General features: G+C 43.0%; 1 protein-coding gene across 1 annotated transcript in view; it reads left to right on the top strand.

Moving 5' to 3' along the window:
* The first annotated feature begins 547 nt into the window (after positions 1-547).
* The window catches only part of stk40 (serine/threonine kinase 40), a 61,612-nt gene continuing 49,516 nt past the window's right edge, over positions 548-12,643 (top strand). The window contains exon 1 of the mRNA XM_078566951.1: positions 548-856. The gene's annotated coding sequence lies outside the window, so the exon portion shown is untranslated. The remainder of the gene's footprint in view (positions 857-12,643) is intronic.

Below are 12,643 nucleotides of genomic sequence, written 5' to 3'. Positions count from 1 at the left end.
TTGCAGTGAAAGATGCTCCACTCCAAATAAGTGGGTCAAAATTTAGACACTATTCAAAGACCACTGCTGTGAAATGGCATCATCCCCCGCTGCTGAAACTAGCTGACTGCTATATTGGGACAGCCAGCAGGAACAGAGGGAGAAATTCATGTCCCTTTTAAAAGAATAACTAGATAGAGTCCAGACGTGTAGGTGGATTAGGATAAATCGGTTTCAAATGCATTAAAAGGTTGCATGCTGCAGATAGATTCGGGGTTTAATAAATGCATGCAGTCCAGTGATTTTGGACGTGCTCTCCGAATTCTATCCCAGGGACCGCAGGGCACGAGCTCTGATTGGTTGAGCGGGATGTCAATCCGGATGATTGTCAGCGGCTCAAGAGCAGGTAGCAACGACCAACCCCGCCCCCAGCCCATGTTCCGTGTGTCGGGCTCTGATTGGTTGATCTGCGGGGCGGAACCTGTCAATCAGAGCGAAGAGGGCGGGTCTTGCCCGCGGGACGTGCGTCATTTCGGTTGTCAGGTGGCAGCCCCTCCCCCTCCTCCTTCCCCTTCCCCCTCTCGGCTCTCTCGAGAGGCGAGGCCCCCGGGCGGGATGGAGAGCGGGACCGCCGCCGTCGCTCAGTGTCGATTCATCCCATCGGCTTCGGGCTGCTCCAGGATGGCGTCCCCCCTCCACTGAATTTCCTGGGGACAAATAGTTACCCCTTGCCCCACCCCGTTTGCACGTAATATACGTTGCAAAAACAAAACAAAAGGCCTGGCCGAGCGCACGGAGTTAGAGTTGAAGCCGCGCGGGGCCTTGGCATGAGAGACGGGGAGCGGCTTTAGTAGAGCCGGAGGTGCGAGCACAGAGGGTGAGTGAGCGGCTTTGTGTGGGCCAGAGGCCATTAGGTGGTGGGGAGATCACAAATCCCACCTCCCCTCCCCCCGCCCGCCCCGTATCCCCGATCTCCCCCCCCCCGCCGCCCGCCCCGTATCCCCGATCTCCCCCCGCCCCGTATCCCCGATCTCTCCCCCCCCCCGTATCCCCGATCTCCCCCCCCCCGCCCCGTATCCTCGATCCCCGCCCCTCCCCCCGTATCCTCGATCCCCGCCCCTCCCCCCGTATCCCCGATCTCTCCCCCGTATCCCCGATCTCTCTCTCCCCCCCCCCGTATCCCCGATCTCTCCCCCCCCGCCGTATCCCCGACCTCTTCTCCCCCCCCCGTATCCCCGATCTCTCCCCCCCACCCGTATCCCCGATCTCTCCCCCCCGTATCCCCGTGTGCCCCATCTCTCCCTGCGCGCCCCATCTCCCCCGCCCGCCCATCTCCTGCGTGCCCCATCTCCCCCGCGCCCCGCGTGCCCCATCTCCCCCGCGCCCCGCGTGCCCCATCTCCCCCGCGCCCCGCGTGCCCCATCTCCCTGACATTGGCTCATAAAGCCCAAAGCGAAAGCTTTGAGGGGAGTGTGGGACTTTTTTCCTCAACCTTCTGAAATCTTGATTAACTGTTGGTTCAGCCCGTATTATGGCGTGGAGAGTTGGATATTCTATACGTTATTTTGGCATTCCAGTTACCAACTGGTTTTGTGCATATTTTTATGGCCATTGGCGGTCTTAAGCAGTTAAGTCTGTTCAGAAGTCAACTCATCACCGTGAAGAATGAGCCTCAAGGTCATGCCTTATGGCTGCCCATTCCCTGACACCATGAGTTATGTCATGCCTGCCCTTTGCTATGCATTATTGGTCTCAGAATGTGAGCAACCCTTGCAGAGGTGGCTAAAGTCTCATCTTTGACAGTGACTAGAATAATCCTGGACAGCTTTGATCCCCTCACATCAAATTTGTCTCTGATTGACATGGGAATAATGTTGGCTTTGATCTTGCGATGGTATTTTGATGTTAGAAATATGTTGGTGATGTTTGCTGAGAAGATGAGTTCCCACTTTGCAAGTGTAGGCACATGTCTCTCTTTGACTTGCTTAGATTTTAGGATGCAGTGTTAGCAGGATGATAGCACAAGCGATTGCTGGCTCAGCCTTCCTCTGGTGATTGTATTTTAGTACATTGATGGAGCTTGTTGTTAAGTGCCTACTTGGTGGTATGGTTTTCTCATGCAAACTAAATAGAAGGGGCAAGACCATGGGAGTTTGTTTCTGGCCACTGAAGTCTGCTGTTGCCCTGTTTTCCCAATAGCGTGCACCTTTAAAGTAGAAAACTCTTGGGCACATATGATGTGCAGGCGTTAAATTTCAAATCTTCCAAACCGATGATCTGAAGTACAAATACAGTATTGGATGATCTGCGCTTTATGGCAGAAGGCAATTACATAACTTGTGTTCAGGCACCCACTTATTCTCTGATTCTCAGCATTTGCTCTTGGCCAAGTGGCAGACATTACGCCTGCCTTATAGTATAATGGTATTGTCTGCTGTATTTTGTCTCCTGAATTCTGCTATTTGAGTTTTTCCGGATTATGACGCTGAAGTTCACTATAACAGCTTTCTTTGTGAAATAAATGTTATATCTTATTGATAGGATTTTAAATGTATGTGGTAGGATAAGCCATTTTTGCAAATGTAGATGCTAGAATTTGGATTGCTTTGAGGGCGGTGGGGCTGTGCCATCTGAGACTAGAGCTTCCTGTTTATATTGGTGTTGGATTCTGCCTCTGGATTCTTTGAGACTCACTACCAGGTAGACTTGTCTTTGTTTTAGACAGAGGAAACTTGCAATTATATGACATCTTTCCTAATCTTGGGCACCTTGAAGTACTTTACAACAGCAGCAATTTATATATCACCTTTAACGCAATGGAACATCCCAAGGCACTTCACAGGAACACTGTACAACAAAGTATAACACCAAGCCACATAAGGAAATATTAGTTCAGATGACCAAGAGCTTTGTAGGTAGGTTTGAAGGAATGTCTTAAAACAGGCAAGTGAGATAAAGGTGTAGGGAGGGAACTACAGAGTTTGTTTGGGCCCTTGGCAACTGAAGGCACGGCCACCAATGGTGGAGCAATTATAATTGGGAAAGCACAAGGGGTCAGAATTAGAGCAGTGCAGATACCCGAGGGTTGTGGGGTTGGAGGATATTACAAAGTTAGGGAGGGGCAAGTCCATGGAGGGATTTGAAAACAGGAATAAGAATTTTAAAGTCAAGATGTTGGTTGACTGGGAGCCAATGTAGGTCAGAGAGCACAGAGTTGAGAGGGTAGTGGGACTTGCTGTGAGATAAGACATGGGAAGCAGCATTTTGGATGACCTTTAGTTTACCTTTGGATGACCTTTAGGCAGAATGTGGGAGACCAGCCAGGAGTGCATTGGAATCTTCGAGCCTAGAGGTAATAAAGGCTTGGATGAGGTTTTCAACAGCTGATATTGAGCTGAGCTGTGCAAAGCCAGGCAATGTTATGAAGGTGAAGGTGGTGGCCTTTACATCCAATAAAGTGCTTTTTGAAATGTTGGTACTGCTGTCATGTAGGAAACTGCAAGCGCCTGTGTAAAAACATCTTAATTTCCACAAGGGCCTCCTAGTGTCCATTATTTTTATGCTCTTATTCACCTTTTCAAGTCCTTTTGACATTGGTGATATGTGGTATGCCTTTGCCTGGGATTGCATTTTGAAAAATTAACTGAGCAACTAAACTTTCAAATAAAATTTACATCATGGAAGAAAGCCATATGGCCCAATGCTAGTTGTTATGCCCCACGTGTGCCTCCTACTCTTTACTTCATCTCACCTTACCAACACATTCTTCTCTTAAGAATATAAGGAGCAGGAGTAGACCATATGGCACCTCAAATCTACTCCACCATTGAAAACAATTGTGGCTGATCTGTGTCAACTCCCCTTTCCTGCCTGCTCCCCATATCCCTTGATTTCTTAAGATTCAAAGTCTTCACTCTTTCTGTTTTAAATATATTCAATGATAGAGCATCCACAATCATCTGGGGTAGAGAATTCCAAATATTCACAATCCTTTGAAGAAATTTCTCCTCATAGTATGAAATGAGTGACCCCTTATCTTGAGGCTGTACTCACCATGTTCTAGATTCCCCAGCCAGGAAAACCAACCTGTGTTTATCCTGTCAAGCCCCTTCAGAATCTTTTTTCCCTCATAGATGCATCTATACTACTTGCTTCATCCACTCCATGCGTGGTATCTTCCACATTCTTCCCACTTTTGAATAAAGATTTAACAGATTAGGGCCCATCGGGGGGATTATGTTTTTCCCATTTTTTCTGCGTTGGCGTGGGGGGTTCTTCTGTAGGACCTTTGTGAAACAATGACCGAGACAGTACACATGTCCTTACTGAGCATTGCTGTCTTGCCAGCCCAATGTATTAATTACTTTTGTTCTATGGTGCTTCAAGCTGATCTGAATTGATAGATTCTGTGCAACCCAGCCCCAAAAGAGGAATAGTGCTGAAAGACTGTACCAAAAAATCTGCAATTTCAATTCCTTGATTTGGAATGGGCCCTCCACATAGAGCTGTCTACTGACAAACATTTACTTCTGACCCCGTAGAGATTTTTGTAGCTTCTATACTGTCTTCAATGAACTTTCAATCTCGTACTGCTTCCTACAGTGAAGTTGATAACATCCCAATGGCTTATATCATTTTTTGTTTTGGAACTCTCTTCCTCGGAGTGGATGAGACAGAGTCATTGAATATTTTTAAGGCAAAGTTAAGGATCCTTGACTAACAAGAGAGTTAATCAGTGTCCGGGGTGGGGGTCGGGGGTAGGCAGGGGATGTGGAATTGAGGCCGCAATCAGATCATCCATGATCGCACTGAATGGCAGAGCAGGCTTGAGAAGCCTGGCCTACTCCTGCTAGTAATTCGTATGTATGTGCTGGTTACCAGGGTGGGGGTGCCTAGGCTTGGCAGGGCAGCTGAGCTGCAAGCGGCTATCAGGGGATGTGGAATTGAGGCTGCAATCAGATCATCCAGATCGCACTGAATGGCTTGAGAACCCTGGCCTCTTACTGCTCCTAATTTGTATGTATGTGCTGGTTACCAGGGTGGGGGTCCCTAGGCTTGGCAGGGCAGCTGAGCTGCAAGCGGCTATCAGTAAAGCTGGACCATTCATGATGGATAGTGCCAATCTTCACCTGAGTCCGTACATCATCCTTTAAAAAGACAACATTTCTTATATGGAAGTTTGCACAGGTGGTTATTTGCCCTTTTTGTGTAAGGGAAAAAGAAAAAAGAATCCTTTTTTATTAAAGTGAACGGTCCAGCTCAAGATTGAGGAGTTTAATCTTGCTTTGTACCCTGCTGAGAATTCCCTTTATATTAAATTGGTTGGGAACCTATTTTGAGCTTTTGAAGTGGTCCCATGTCAAAATGTTATTTAGCAAGTGTTATGCAGCTTAATTTTTGTTTGCAAGAAAGTACTTGGATTTTAAAATGCCTCTCGTAGCACTGAGTTTGTGTTTTTATGTAGCATTTGGCAACTTGTATTTTTATGTTTAGAGCCAGTATGAAGTGAGCTCACTCTATCCTGTGGTGTAGTTACATCGTAGAACTGGTTGCTAAAGTGGTTTTCCAGTACTGGCTCCTAGTCCCACTGTTGGATCTGCCCTGCTTCTAGTGAGGGCTAATATTAACAAAACCGGGTTCCAACTTAAAATCGCTGCATGTATGTGCTGTTTGGGACATTTTCCTAACAGGACCTTGCCCAGTGCTAGGGTGCAGTCAGTTCAGTGGCATCTCTAAAGAAGCATGAGTGCTTCTGCCAGTCACCTCGCTGGCGGCCAAACAGCACGGCTATTTTCAGCGGCCAACTAGTCTCTGTTGCTTGCAGAGGTGATGGTTCTAAGCACCTGTTTGGCAGCTGTGCACTGACTCTGGCAGCATCAACAGTGCCTTGTTTACGCCATCAGCTTACTGCTGGTAATGAAGGTGCTGTCAACAGACTGGCAAAGTAAATGCATTGTTAGGGACTAAATATTTGTGACTGCAATCAGAGCTGGTGCTAGTTTTTCTGTAGGGCTGGCAATGCCTATGCCTGGCGTAATTCTAAGGCAGTGAGGTGAGTGGTAGAAGCACTCGTGTTTAATCTGTACAGATACTCCTAGCTTATACAGATCCTATACTCAGGCAAAGAGAAGGTCCTTGGCTTGATCACTGGCCTGTGCTGGCTTAGCTGATCAGAGACAGGCAGCAGCAAGTGTGTGACAATTGGCCCCGGTCCCCATGGGTTTGGGAAGGTTTTTTCTGTAAGTGATTAGTGATCTCTAGGTCAGCTGTGGCTCAGCTCATAGCACCCTCGCCTTTGAATCAGAGGGTTGTGAGTTCATATCCCACTCCCGGAAAAAACCAAGAACTGTGATTGTACTCGAAAGAGTTGCAATCTGTGACTGTTGATAACTCGAAAAGAGTTTCACTGCCTTCATACAGACAATATTAGATTTTGTTGTGTTTAAACAGATATAAATGGTTTGCATGTAAAAAATGGCTACTTTTGTGAGCGACAGGGACTGTGGATAACTGGACTGTCCAGCAGCTGAAGTCTGCACTTTCAGGGTTTGTGGGGAGGGGGGCAGTGGTGGCGGTGTTAGTACTGCTGAGGGTTGTAAAAGTGATTATCTGGGACAGAGTATCTCAAGCTCCTGTCAGAGTTGTGCTTACTTTATGATTATAGACTGTTACACTATACGATTGTTGTGGTCTTCCACTTTGCACAAGCAGGCTATAGATATTTGCCTTTCGGCTCCTTTTGTAATGGAATTGATAAGGCTGTGAACTCCTTTATTCGTTAGGTATGTTCCTGTCTTGAAACTATGTGCCACTTGGTATTTTTCCCAGAAATTCTGGATCTGTTTTTAAAAAGAGTAATTGTTCATTTATCTGTGGACATTGATACTGGAGTTGTGCTTAGCTGTAATAATCATCCAACTCTCTAGCCTTCAAAAAAAACCCAACTATAAATACAATAAAAATGGCAGCCTCAAATGTAGCATCCTTTGATCCACTTCAGATACAAAATCCCTGTTTTGGGAGAGTTGCCATCCTGCTGTCAGTGGAAGCCTGGACTTTGCTGCCTGTATGTAAACACAAAGGATGGATGTGTTGGACTGACTTCCTGTTCTTTCATTGCAGAAACTAACAGCCAGCACCCAATGTCAAAAAATTAGTGCTTTCCTATGCCTTTGAAACCTGTACTTGTTTACACTGTGGAGAGTGGCCAACAGAAGGAAACTTGCTTGGCTACACTTGTGGTGTAAAAGTGCATATAGCTTATTGACCTATTGTAATCCTTTTTATTGCTTGAATGAAAAGCGCTGTTTACTTCAAAGTATCGGCTGTACCACCACATCTGTAATTGGTTGGGAAAACTTTTAATCTGGCCTCCCAAACTTGAGTTTTAAAGATCTGTACGGAACTACATGTTCACACTTTTTTTGGAATACTTAGATGGTGCTTGGTATGGAAAGGTTATTTGGTGGTTTTGGGAGTTTTCCTTGGGGAGCCTGTGGTAATTAGTCATTATATAAATGTTAGCTTCTAAATGCTTTTTTTGAGTCCTGTTAGGGTGGTATCTGGGATCCCACCTCAGCTGTGCACTCCTTTCTCCTCCCTCCCACAAAGCACTCCAAACAAGACTAGGGTTTGTTTAGATAATATGCAATTGGGGGAAGTAAATCACACCTTTGTGTTGTGCTTATACTTGTGTTTTCCACCTCCAAGTTGCCTCTAACAATTCTGCCATCAGTGACAGACCTGCAACTATCAACACCTCACTTTGATGTTACACAGCTCTCTCCAGGCAGAACCCAAGTTTGGAAGAATAGGAACTATGTGCTGCTGAGTGTTGTTCACAGTTTTAAAGCACATAGTGTGAACAGTTCATATGCCTATCTGCAGATTTTACTGAAAATCTAGTTACATTAAGAATCATCAGAGTCTAATGTTATCTATGAGCAATCATACAAAAGTCACCGTTCTTTAAAATAAAACGTGATTGTCCAAAGCTTCTCGATATTTCAGTATATAGGATACTGTATAAATGAAACTTTAATATGAAATAGTTGTTTGGTAGTCCAGAACTTGAGTATTGCTGAAAAAATAAGAGAGTGCTAATTGATTGGCAAGAGTCCACTTGCCAACCATTCAGCACTCTCTTATGCAGTATAAATTGTTGTCTCCATACTATTGGTTTATCTTGCGTAGCTGTCCTGATGAGTGCAAGACGAAAAGCTTTGATAGTATGTCTGTTTAATATGAAACTATAATTTCTTTGCTTTTGTGAAGCTTTTTGATATTATTGTGCTGGTTATTTTATAAACAAAGAGCAACTTGCTTTAATATACCTTTTACAATCTCTAATTACCAAAATGCTTTGCAGCCAATTAAATACTTTTGAAGCGGAGTTACTGTTGCAATGCAGAAAACGCAACAGCTGAATTGTGCACAGCAAGGCTCCACAGACTGCAATGTGGTTGGGAGCAAATAATCTGTTTGAATGATGTTTGCTGAGGGATAAACACCGGGCAGAACAATGGGGAAAACCCCCTACTTTTCTTCAGTATAAAACAGTCGGATTGAATGTCCTTGGACTTTTTTTTAAACTGAAAAGTCTGACATCTCTGTGGGATGTTTTCTGTGGTGGTGACGGCTGGTACAAGAATTACTAAGTGTCAGCTTTGGGAGTGCAAAGCAAATAGGATAGAAATGAATTAGTGGAAATACATTTTGTTTTCTTCATTGCAGGATTTGTGTGTCAATAATAATCACAATTCTCTTTGGTTTGCTGTTTGATTTCAAAATCATTAGCGCAGAAACTCCAATCTGGATTATTGTTAACAGCTTCCATTTGCCTAGTTTAAACCCTTCACTATTTCTGTTTCATGTTTCTGTTTATATTGGTACTTCTAAATCATTTTGTCTTTCTGTTTACTTTAATACATATATTATTATTGTAAGCATGCTAAGTATACAAACAGTCTCCAGTCTGAACCTCCTATGTAGCTAAATAATAAATTGAGCTAGTCCTGACCACTTGCTAAGGATTGGGACCAGTGAGGTTTGTGCCCTATGTAATAAGTTCTCTCAAAACAAATTCCTCTGGTTGAAGCATTCTTTATTTTAGATTAATCGAGATTGCATTACAAAATATTAAACTTGATGTAACTCATGCTTTCTAGTATGTGCCTGGTAAGATTTCTTGCCTTTTCCATTTGAAACCTAATGTTTAGGTTTGGTAGAATGCTTGCCTTAAAATTTGACGTTGATTATTTTGGGCTCATGCTGATTGAAGTATGAGTTGACAATACATGGCACAGCTTTGATTGAAATGTGGATGCATGCTTTGTGAGCCTTGATTTTGGCTGTAGTAATTCACAACCGTTCAGCTTCTTGTGAAAGTGTGAATGATCTCTTCGGAAATAAATGGCGACTGTTCCTAGCCAGACTGCCAATTATTTTTAATCTTTTGATGACTCTGTGGTTAAGTGTGATAGTGCAGTCATTCCCGTGAGGATAATGGGCTGATCCAGACAACAAATAGACATAATGTACTCATCAACTCATTTTTAACTTTTATTCTTGAGATGCAGGGAGTTCTGGCATGGCTGCACTTGTTGCTTTAAGAAGAGGGCTGGGCCTTATTTTTGAGTACCTGTAGCTATTTGTTTATGTAACTAAGCAGCTTGTAACTTAGCAGGTATTAACAGCACCAAGTATGGCACTGCAGTCATGGGCCAAATCTGGCATGAATGGCAGCTTTCTTGCAGGATATTTGGACTTCTTCCTTTTCAATCCCTTCTCACAAATTACTAATTCTCATCCAAGTCTAATTGACAGGAGCCATGAATGATGCAGATACTCATATATCCAGGTATGCTTGAACAGTGGGAAGGTGTCCCGTTGTCTCCATGTTCCACATTAAAGCCACCTAAAGTGTGCAGGTGCAATGAGAAGTTGCATACATAGATGTTTGGCTGTTTCCCTCTGGTACCACTTGATTGCACTGAGCCATATAGCTGTGGAAGATCACAAGTCCTATTCCTTGTTTGGATTGCAGTGACTGACATTGATTAAGGCAGTGGCGGAAATTCTATAGTTGTCCACAAATCATCCATTATTTGGGAACAGGAGGGATATTGGGAAGATTGAGCTTTGTTCTATTCCATTATGGTGGATAACTATTGATGTTTTCTGCCTGGATTCATAATGAATGGTCATTTGAACAGTTGATACTCATGAAGCTGGCCATAACACAGTTGTGAATTAGATTGGGTTTAATATTCAGTCTTCACCCCGGTACCGCATGTTTTCACAGTTATAAATACTGGTTAAGGCTGAAAAACTTTAAATGTTCTCTTTCAAAAAGCATTGTTGTTTAATTTCGTGTTGACAAGCTCAATTGGGTGTACTGGAAACTTGTGTTCTGATCTACTTGTGACTAACATGTCTGAAAGATCAAGTTATTTGAATTCTTTTAATAAAGGATTTCTGTGGAGAGTAGTTGCATACAGTCGGGCAATGTATTCTTGCTTTGATAGAAACATGAGTTGCTCATGTTACTGTAATTCAGTCTGAAATAAATGCTGGCTATTTTTTTAAAAATCTACTCGCCACCGTTGCCTAGGAATGACTTCACAGCATTACTCATCGCAAGTAGTTGTTTTGGGCATTAACCGCAGGAATTTTAATCCTATAAAAGGATTAAATAGTTCCATTTATGGTGCTTGAAGGAAATGCATAGGAGCGATCGAAACATTCATGCTGCCTTTAGGAAGTAAATTCTGACATGTACTAGCCTAATTTGATGATGAATTTGAGAGAACTGATTTGCTGTACTCATTGAATCTGCCCCATTCTAACTTTTAACCTCAAACTGAATGGGAAAAAAAAACTGCAAAAAGAAAAATAAACTCTTCCTGCACAGATTTTTTGTTTTCAGAGAGGTTGCAGGATATTCAGGGGAACTTTGGTGAGTTTAACACTTGAACTTGGATTTTTGCCTTTGGGTCTCCTTTGTTAATATGGCACAGGCTGCAGCATATCCAAGGAACTAAAGAGCAGTAGAATTAAGATAAACTTAATGCATATGTGTTCTAAACAGACAGGAAGTGCTGAAATATGAAGCACATAAGTCAGCATCTGAAAAGCTAAATGAGCATTTTGGGTCTTTCCTCTTTTCCCACCCTATCCCTAAGTATCACTAAGGAACTTCTGTTTGGTATTGGAAATGTGACTCTCTCAACCTGTTGTGTACTACTATGAAGAATTCTAAAGTTCTCCCTTTTGAGCTGTTCTAGACTACATTACATTAATCAACTTAATGTGTGACTGTACAATCCAACAGTTAAACTCCAGAAGAAGTTCACATGTTTTAGTCACGTTTTAACTAGTGGAAGATTGTCTGCTTGCAAGCAAGATAACTTGGTGAGACCAACAGTCACCGGCTTGATCTTTCCATTTGCTGCTTCTGCCTTTTCAGTCCGTGGATTCTGTGCTACAGGCCCAGGACTGTCTCCTAATTTTGTGCTATTAGAAAGTTTTACAGAATTTTCTGGTACCAACTTCTAAACATAGATCTGGAGAATTGATCTTGTCAGCTGAGCTCTGTTGAAGGGTCTGTAGCCAACAGTACCATAGTGATACCAGAGATTGAAAGACTTCAGTTATCTGGTGAAGCTTGAGAAACTGGAGTTGTTCTCCTTAAAGGAGAAAATGTTGAGGGGAGATTTGAGAGGTGTTTAAAAATCATGAGGGATTTTCATAGAGTAGATAGGGAGAAACTGTTCTCATTGTCAGGAGGATTGGTAGCAGAGGACACAGATTTAAGGTAATTGGCAAAAGAACCAGAGATGATGTGCAGAAACTTTTTTATTTTACGTAGGGTATTGTGATCTGGGAGGTACTGTCTGAAAGCATGGTGGAAGCAGATTCAATAATAACTTTCAAAAGGAAATTGGATAAATATTTAAAGGAGAATTTTTTTAGGGCTATGGGGAAAGAACAGGGGAGTGGGACTAGTTGGATCACTTTTTCAAAGAGCCGCTGCAGGCATGATGGGTCAAATGACCTCCTTTGCTGTATCATTCTATGGTTTTTATAACTTATTTATTTTTGCTCTCGTTATGTTGACAGGTCTTTGCCCATTTATTTCTGGCATTTTGTCGCTTCGTTTAATAATTTTTGCCTTCAAAGGCCTTTTTACTTTGGCTTCAATGGCTACTTTAACCAGTTGAGTTAAGCTATTTTACTGTCAGTCCTCATTTGAAAATTTTATTTTTATTTTTCCCTTGTTCTGTTTTCTAGACAGCTGGGTAGAGCTCTGGTTCCCATGCATGCGTTATTTTAGAATTGAGCGTTGTGAATGTGCTGGATGTCTGGATAGTTCAGATTCCATTCTTCCTCCTCGCAGACTAGTACCTGGTTTCTGTGGCATAAGTGACTAATATTCCTTACCATTCCTATTTCTAGTAAAATACTGCATAGGGTTGTTCACTGTGCAGTGTTATAGAATCAGAGACTTAGCAGCACAGGAGACCATTTGGATTTTTGCAAGAGTAGCTGTTTTTAGTCTCACATTCTTTCTTTCCGTCCATAACCTTTAAGCTTCTCATCCTCAAGTACCTGCCCAACTCCCTTTTTAAAACTATGGAATCTTTTCAGGTAGAGCATTCCAGAT

The sequence above is a fragment of the Cetorhinus maximus genome, chromosome 21 (assembly GCF_964194155.1).
Source record: "Cetorhinus maximus chromosome 21, sCetMax3.hap1.1, whole genome shotgun sequence".
Taxonomy (NCBI): domain Eukaryota; kingdom Metazoa; phylum Chordata; class Chondrichthyes; order Lamniformes; family Cetorhinidae; genus Cetorhinus; species Cetorhinus maximus.
This window is presented reverse-complemented; position numbering and strand designations above follow the sequence as displayed.